Genomic DNA, 8,365 nt, shown 5'->3' on the forward strand with positions numbered 1-8,365 from the left:
GTGGAATCAGTGACATTTTGAAATTTGTAAACCCAAAAGTCTTAGAAACAGTCAGCTGCAGAATATTGTCATAAGCAGGCACATTTCTGTGGCAGACAGAAGCTGTTCATGGTTGCTTTGCAGGCAGCTGATGGTGGTGGGTGGGAACTCACAAAAGGGAGAAGGAACATGCGAGATGCTGACTTCCTGGTTTTCTGGTACATTAAAAAAAATGAACGCTTTGAGGAGGAAGCCTGGTAATTTCCTGCAACCAGATGGAAGGCTGTTGAAACAACCAAAGTCAGGGCTACATTTTCTGCTGTGGTGAAAAGTGTCACCTTCTACTTTGTCCCTCAGGTAGAGAAACCTTAATGTTTGATTTGTGTCTTCACTCTCCCTCACACTTGCTATTCAATATGTGCACTCAAGTTGTGTTCCCCTTTAGTGCAACTTTCCCTTCCAGCTGTATTTTTAGTACAAATAAGGTGATTATGATCTTTTGCCCTGACTCCTCAACACCTATTGAATAGTTCCACTACAACTTTTGATACATAATGTATTCCATTTTATATATATATTTAAAAATAAAAATCTTGGGGGCTACAGTTGTGGCAAAGCTGGCTGTTACCTTCAATGCCATCATCATCATTCGAGTCTTGGCTGCTCCACTTCTGATTCGGCTCTCTGCTAATGTGCCTTGGAATGCAGAGGAAGGTAAGCAACTGCTTCAGGTCCTGCCACCCCGGCAACAGACAGAATGGAGTTTTAGGCTCCAGCTTTAGCATTAACCCGTGCCCTCTGCTCCCATTGTGGCCATTTGGGGAGTGAATTAGAAGATGGAAGATCTCTCTCCCTTTCTCTGTTTTTCCCTAACTTTGCACTTTGCTTTTCACATAAATAAATTGATTTTTATAAAAATCTAAAAACATCAAAGTATTGTCTGGGAGATTTTAACACAGTTGGGTAAGTAGCTGTTTAGTATGGGATACTTATATCCAGCATCAGAATGTCAATTCAAGTTCAGGCTACTGCTTCCAATCTTTTTTCCTGCTGACGTATCCTTGGAGTCAGTATATAACAGCTTGGATCCCTACCACTCTCATGGGAAACACAGATGAAATTCTAGGTTCCTGGTTTCATCTTGGTCCCGTTTTGGCTATTACAGGCATTTGGGAATAAGGGTGGAGGGAAATTATGGATGGGGCAATACCTTTGTGTATTGGTGTGTATGTGTACTTGTGTGTGTGTGTGTGTGTGTGTGTGAGAGAGAGAGAGAGAGAGAGAGAGAGAGAGAAAGACTTTTCCTTTGAAGGAAATAAACCAATAAAAAATAGATAAATGATCTATATCATATTCCTGCTGAAAGTTGTCCCCACATCCAAACTTTGTAGATTGATTGGCTCATAAATGCTTCACGATATAAACCTATCATGTTTTCCAAAGCTCTATTTAGAGCACTCGCCACAACATACCCTGCTTTATTGATGACAGACTTTTCAAAAATCATTTCCTAAATGCCCTTTGTCTCCTGATGCCTTTTCCAGCATCTGAAGTTTCTATCCCATCACTGTACTCAAGAGCGATTCATAATTTAACATCTGCCGTATGTAACATTTTATCTGGAACTTTCTCTAAAACCCTACATCCCAAATCAAAGACGGGACTCTGACTCCCACATCTGTAGTCATTTCCGCATGTCTTTATTTCTCCATTTATCACACTGACTTGCAGTCATTTCTTGTTGTGTATGCCTCCACTATTTCTGCTAGTAGGAACACTGGAAGGATTGAGATGGTTCAAAATGTCAATTCTTCGATTTCTAAGGGATGGTACTATTTTTTTTCTCCTTGGGCATTTATCCTTTTTTACTTAAGCATTTTCAACCCTTGAGTAGTTTGATGTTTCAGTTTCCTATGAAAGTCAAATAAGATCAAAGCCAAAATAAATACATGGGACTATATCAAACTCAAGAATAAATTCTCAGATTTCTTAGCTATTAGGGAAATACAAACAAAAACCACATTAAGTTTCCAGCAGGTACGTCCTATTGGCAAATACATTGAGATGCTGGTTGAGTGGTATCGGGCATATGGAAGTACATGGCTATCCAACACCTCATACCTGGCACTCTGCATTTCTTCCATCTGATGTTTCCTGGATGTATCTCTATAATAAACCAGTTTTTCCCACTTACTGTTTACAGCAAGTTGAGAAGGCTGTGAAAATAAATCTGCTTTGTTCGGGATGACCACTCTGTGCTTTCTGTGTCCATCAGTCAATTATGTTCCAAGTCAAAGAGTCACAGAGACCTGATCTAGCCTGTCTCAGTCCATTGGTACTGCTGCAACAAGACACCTGAGAATGGGTAATTTGCAAGAAACAGGATTTTGTACTGGAAAGTGTCCAAGATCAGTATTCCAAACATGAACTATTTGGTGAGAGGCTTCTTGTTGCCTACTCCTGTAAAAGAGGAGAGGAGAAAGTTGGCGAGTTAGCAAGCACCAAGCTTCTCTTACAAAACCTTAGTCCAAGTAATGAGTGAGCAGTTCTTATGGCTTCATTTCTTAAAACTATCATATTGGCAACATTTGGAATTTGTGGCAGGGGGAGCATTCAAATTCAAGCTTGCTGTTCCACCAGAAATGACTGCAAAAATATAATCAGTTATGAAATGGGCAAACGATATAGATAGGGCATTTTTCTAAGGATGAAATTCAAATGGCCAACAGACACATGAAAAATTCTCAGGATCATTATTCATGAGGTAAATGCAAATAAAAACCACAGTGAGTTTTTTTCATATCCCCTCTATTGTTAGAATAACTGTCATATGGAAAAGAAAAATCAATAAAGGCTAACAAAGATGTGGGTGAAAAGTTCCCTAATATACCGTTGGTGTGAATGTAAGCTTGTACAGCCACTATGGAAGACAATGTGTAGATTTCTCAGAAATATGACAATAGATCTACCATATCATCCAGACATTCCACCCTGGAACTTGCCTCACACAAAATCAGTATACCAGAGGGTCATCTATACTCCCATGTGTAGAGCATCTCAATGCCCAATATCTAAGATACAGAATCAATGCATATATCCATCAACTGATGACTGCATAAAGATGAGTATATGTATATATAAATAGAGGTTATAAAAATATGTATGAGAAAATGTCTATACACACATATATAAAATGGAATATCAATCAACTGTAAAAAAATGAAATTCTGTGTTTTGCAATGAAATGGATGCAACTGGGAACCATTATGGTTAGTGAAATAAGCCATTCCCAAAATGATTAAAAGCATTTGTTTCTGCTGACTTGTGGTATAAGCAGATATAATGTATATAAGTGAAACTGACATTTTGAGATTTGATGATTTCTTACAGCCCTAATGTAATCTCTTGAGAATCAGTGATTATTTTTCTGCACATTGTTGGAGTCTACTTAGTGGAGGGTTAAGCTTGGGATTATAAGATAAACTAAAAGTATATCATTGTAAATATTTTAAATAAATTATTTTTAAAACGTTACATTTTATAAAATGGTTATTGTAATATAGGAGCATGAATGTAAGTTGAACATTGCTATTAAAACAATACAAAAAGAATATTATTTAAATTTACACTTAAAGGATAAAATTAAGAATAGAAAGAAAATTTCAAGATTTGTGTAACAATTGTGGAGAATTTCGATGTAAAGATAGAAACAGCAATTCAGAATTCTCATCTGCCATTTAGTAAGGTGACACAAGTACTGTAACTTATGTGTTATATAATACTATTGCATTCTAAGAATACTTATAATAAGGATAGAAATGTGATGTTTTTATGTGTATTCAATGTCTTTATTTTTTGCTTCATGCAGTAATATATTGACAATTTTATAATTATGGTTGGCCTTGAGGAAGTAGCTCAGTGAATTATGATATGTCCAAAACCTTTCTCGCTTAAAATACCCTCTAGTGGCTTTATTCAATACTTGAAAATGTCACATATAAATATAGTGAAGTTTATCACACTGAATGTTCAAATATTCTGATTATTCATAGCCATCCTGGCTGGAGTGAGACGGTACCTCACTGTAGGATTTATTTGCATTTTCTAGATGTCTGCTGATACTGAGCATTTCTTTCATGTAGTTGTTATTCTTTTATATGTTTTTTGAAAAATATTTATTTATACTATTTGTCCATTACTTAATTGAGCTGCTTAGCTGCTGCATAATCTTTCTGTGTTTCTTATGCATTATGGATTCTAATGTATTGTTATATGCATGCTTTGTAAATATTTTTCTTGTTCTTTTAATTCTCTCTTCATTCTGCTGACTGTTCACTGTGTTGTACCAAAGTTTCTTGATTTGTTTATCTATTTTCACTTGTATTACCTATGTTTCTGGATTCTTCACCAGAAAAGTCAGTACCTATGTCAGTGTATGGAAGTGTTCCACTCAGGTGACTATAATTCACATAAGGCAATGGAAAGGAGAATTGACTCATGGCTTTCTGCTGGGTATATATGTTGGGTGTAGTCCTATACACCACAAAATGTTTGAATTTTTTATCTTAATACACAATTTAAAAATTAAATGAATAAGAAGTCAAAACAAAACAAGTAAGTGTTGAAAATATGCCATTCAAGATAAATGACACTAAACAACTAAAGACAGTGATCTCAGAAACCGATGAGAACTTTCTGTGTGCTCATTTTCTACAGGGACTCTGATCTGAAAAACTTAGCCATATTAGGTAGCTTTTCATTTTGACAATGGAAGTGCCTGGGAGGTGTCACTTGGAAGGGAAGAGGGGTTATTTTGACTTACGGTATGGAAGTTCATGGTCTAAGAATGTACGACACTGTTATTTTTGCTCCTAGGGGATGCTGGCAATAGCAGAGCATGTGCTGAGGAACAGCCTCATGGTAAGTTAGCATTCAGAGGCAGAAGTCACATTTAGCTTATATAATTAACCCTGTCCTGAGAATTACCCTTAGAGCTCAAGCCTGCAATGAACAAGGGACCTGCCGCTAGGGTCACTTCCCAGTGTTACAGTTAAATCAGCTTTCAGTCATGAATCTGCCAAGTGGTAACATTGGCCATCAATCATTAACAAATACCTTAGGCTTTAAACATCTGCAAGGCTTTGGGGGTTAATTCTTTTCAAACCAACAGGTGTTATGACACAGCAGATTACATCATCTCTACAATAGCGTTCCGGTTTGAATCTGGGCACTTCTGCTTTATATCTGACTTCCTACAAATACACCTGGGAGGCACAAAAGATGGCCCAAGCTTCTGGGTCCCTGACACCCACGTGGCACACCAAGGTGAAATGCCTGACTTTTGTATTCGTTTGGGGAATGAACTATCAGAAGATGGACTTTTCTTTCTTTCTGTATTTGCCTTTCAAATAAACAAGTCTTTGTTTTTAAAAGAACATTTTTTGTGGCTTCTTTAAACTAATACTCTTGCATATAACATAGTCATTCCATCTCAAATCCTCCAAAGGCTTAATTCAATCTAATGTTAATTTAAAAACTCAAAATCCAAAGTCATGTGAAACTTAGAGCAAACTCTTTGTACAATCAAAAACCAGTTGTCTACTCCCAAGACACAATAGTAGGGCATGTATATAGTCTCTGCATCAAAAAGAGGAAACAGGGAAATATAAAGAACTAATTGGCTCAAAACAATACTGAAATCCATCAGGGAAAATATTAAATCCTATAGATCCATGTTCAGCATCCTGGACACATTATGGTGGGGGCTGGCTCTACAGTGGCTTAGGAAGCCCTGCTCCTGTTGCTTGACTGGTCATAGCCCTTGACACTCCTATCCACTCTAACTCTTTGAGAAGAAAATAAATGTAGAGAAAACCATCTCTGTCATTCTACTTTTCAAATAAATAACATAAACCATTAAAATTGTACAAAACGGAAGTTCTTCAAAATTGTACAACATAGAAGTTCCTCAAAGTGTATTATGTGACACTGCTGAGAACAGAGAAGGAAAAACTGGGGGTCTTTCCCAAGGATGGGTCCAGAAAAGTAAATGTCATGTTGCAGGAAAGATGAGAAGTTTCTGGAATTGATGTATATGAGAGAATTTTAAGTAGTGAAAAATGTTAATGGAAGCTACCATGCACATGTGTTTGTGTTTCCTTAAATATTTAAGGAAATAAAAATAATAAGAAAGAAAAGAACCTAACTCTGTGTTGTGATAGGTTAAGCATGTTAAGCTACTGCATGGGGGGCCCTGCGGCATGGCCTAGCAGCTAAAGTCCTCGCCTTGAATGCCCCGGGATCCCATATGGGCGCCGGTTCTAATCCCGGCAGCTCCACTTCCCATCCAGCTCCCTGCTTGTGGCCTGGGAAAGCAGTTGAGGACGGCCCAAAGCTTTGGGTCCCTGCACCCGCGTGAGAGACCCGAAAGAGGTTCCAGGTTCCCAGCCTCGGATGAACAAAGCACCGGCTGTTGTGCTCACTTGGGGAGTGAACCATCAGATGGAAGATCTTCCTCTCTGTATATCTCCTCTCTGTATATCTGACTTTGAATAAAAATAAATAAATCTTAAAAAAAAAAAAAGCTACTGCATGGGATGTGTACATCCCTAAATGAAGTGCCAGTTTAATTCTGGCACATTCTGCTTATGATTCAGCTTCCTGCTAATGCACCCTGAAAGGCAGCTGATGAGGGCTCAAGAACCTGTGTTTTTGCCATCCACAGGGGAAACCTACCTGAAAGTCTGGGGTGGCTGGCCTAATCTTGGTTTCTTTGGATGTTTGGAGAGTTCGCCAGAGGATGATCAAGCTCCCTGTCTCTGTTTTTCCCTCTGTCTGTATTCATCTAGATGACAATAAATTAATGCACATTTCTAAAAGCATCAAATCCAGTTGCACCCTAGCTCCATGGTGCCCAAGTGACTGGGGCCTCTGCAGTGCCCTACAGTATGTCTCTGTGCCATCCAGGGATAGAGCTGAATAAAAAAATTACCTGTATCTTTATTTTCCGCATTTCCTACTTCTGCTGACCTTGTACTAAGGACAGCAACAATAATTGGAGCCCCATCACAGTCAAACACTTGTTTATGAGGGATTTGTGCTAACCTAGGTATCTGTACTGTGAACTCTGTGACAGGGATCACCTGTATTTAAAGATTACTAGCATGAAGTCACTATTTATTACAGTGCTTGAGATCTCCATATATTTGGCTGTCATTTGCACAGTGCTATGAGGTTTGTTAAAATAGGAGAAATGTCTAACATTCCAATTTGTCTACATTCTTACTAATACCTAAGTGCATGCCAGGTTTGTCAGGCTGATACGTTCAAAACGTTCAGAGTCAGGCAGACCTTCACACTACTCTGCGAACAGTTGTCAGGCTTCCGCCGATTGCCAGTGCTTCTCATGACACATGGATAGCAGTGGAGATCAAGGTCCAAGGAAGGACGGTGAGAGTACTTTGAGACATACTTTATGTTTTCATTAACATGTTAACTCACCCATCTCACCTTCATTTCTAGTCCCATACTATATTATTGTGACTAATATTACCATGGATCATTCATCTATCTGCCTGTTTCACACACGCATACACACACACTCATGCATATGCACATAAGGGAGTGTCGGTACATAGATTTCTGTTGCCCTGAAAAGCTTTGGTATGATGCCTATTATTTTACACTTAAAACATTTAACATTGCTAAATTGAAGACAGAAGAAGCAGGGGAGGAAACAGGAGGTGACAAATAAAGAGGAGGAGGGAGAGTGGGAAGGCAACGTGTATCAAGAAGAGGGAAGGCATATGGGAAAACAGGGATACATCAACTTCACGGAAAATAACAAGCCAGTATGTGATTGATGACAGACGTTTGTCTCCAAATCGTGTTTTAACTTAAGGAGCGCTGGTAATGAGAAAGATTTGTGTTTTTTAAGTGGCAGAGGCTCTTACATCTATGACAGTCATTGATATAAAGTTGCTAACCCGAGAGGAGTCCTCCAGAAGCTCGGAGCGCATTGTTGTGTTGCTTTTATTTTATGCTTACCAGTCCCACATTTCTTCCTAAAGGTCAGATTTGTTTTCCCACAATTTCTAGAAGCTTCCTGACTTAATCAAAAGTGAGAAAATGAAAACAGATCACAGAGCAAAAAGCCAGAGCTCATCCATTTGCTTGTTCTGGTTGCATACTTAGTTGGTTTTTGCTCGTCAGATCATGAAGTTGTGTACAATGCACAGAGAAGGACCTTGAAATGACACATACAAGACTTGCAATCTCCACTTTGCAATGATGTGATGTTATGAAAGCTACTTCATTTTTCCAATTTTTATGTCCTTAATCAGATGACTGTTATTGCTAACCAAAATTGTAATGTACCATCATTAAA

This window comes from Ochotona princeps, chromosome 3 (genome assembly GCF_030435755.1).
Source record: "Ochotona princeps isolate mOchPri1 chromosome 3, mOchPri1.hap1, whole genome shotgun sequence".
NCBI lineage: Eukaryota > Metazoa > Chordata > Mammalia > Lagomorpha > Ochotonidae > Ochotona > Ochotona princeps.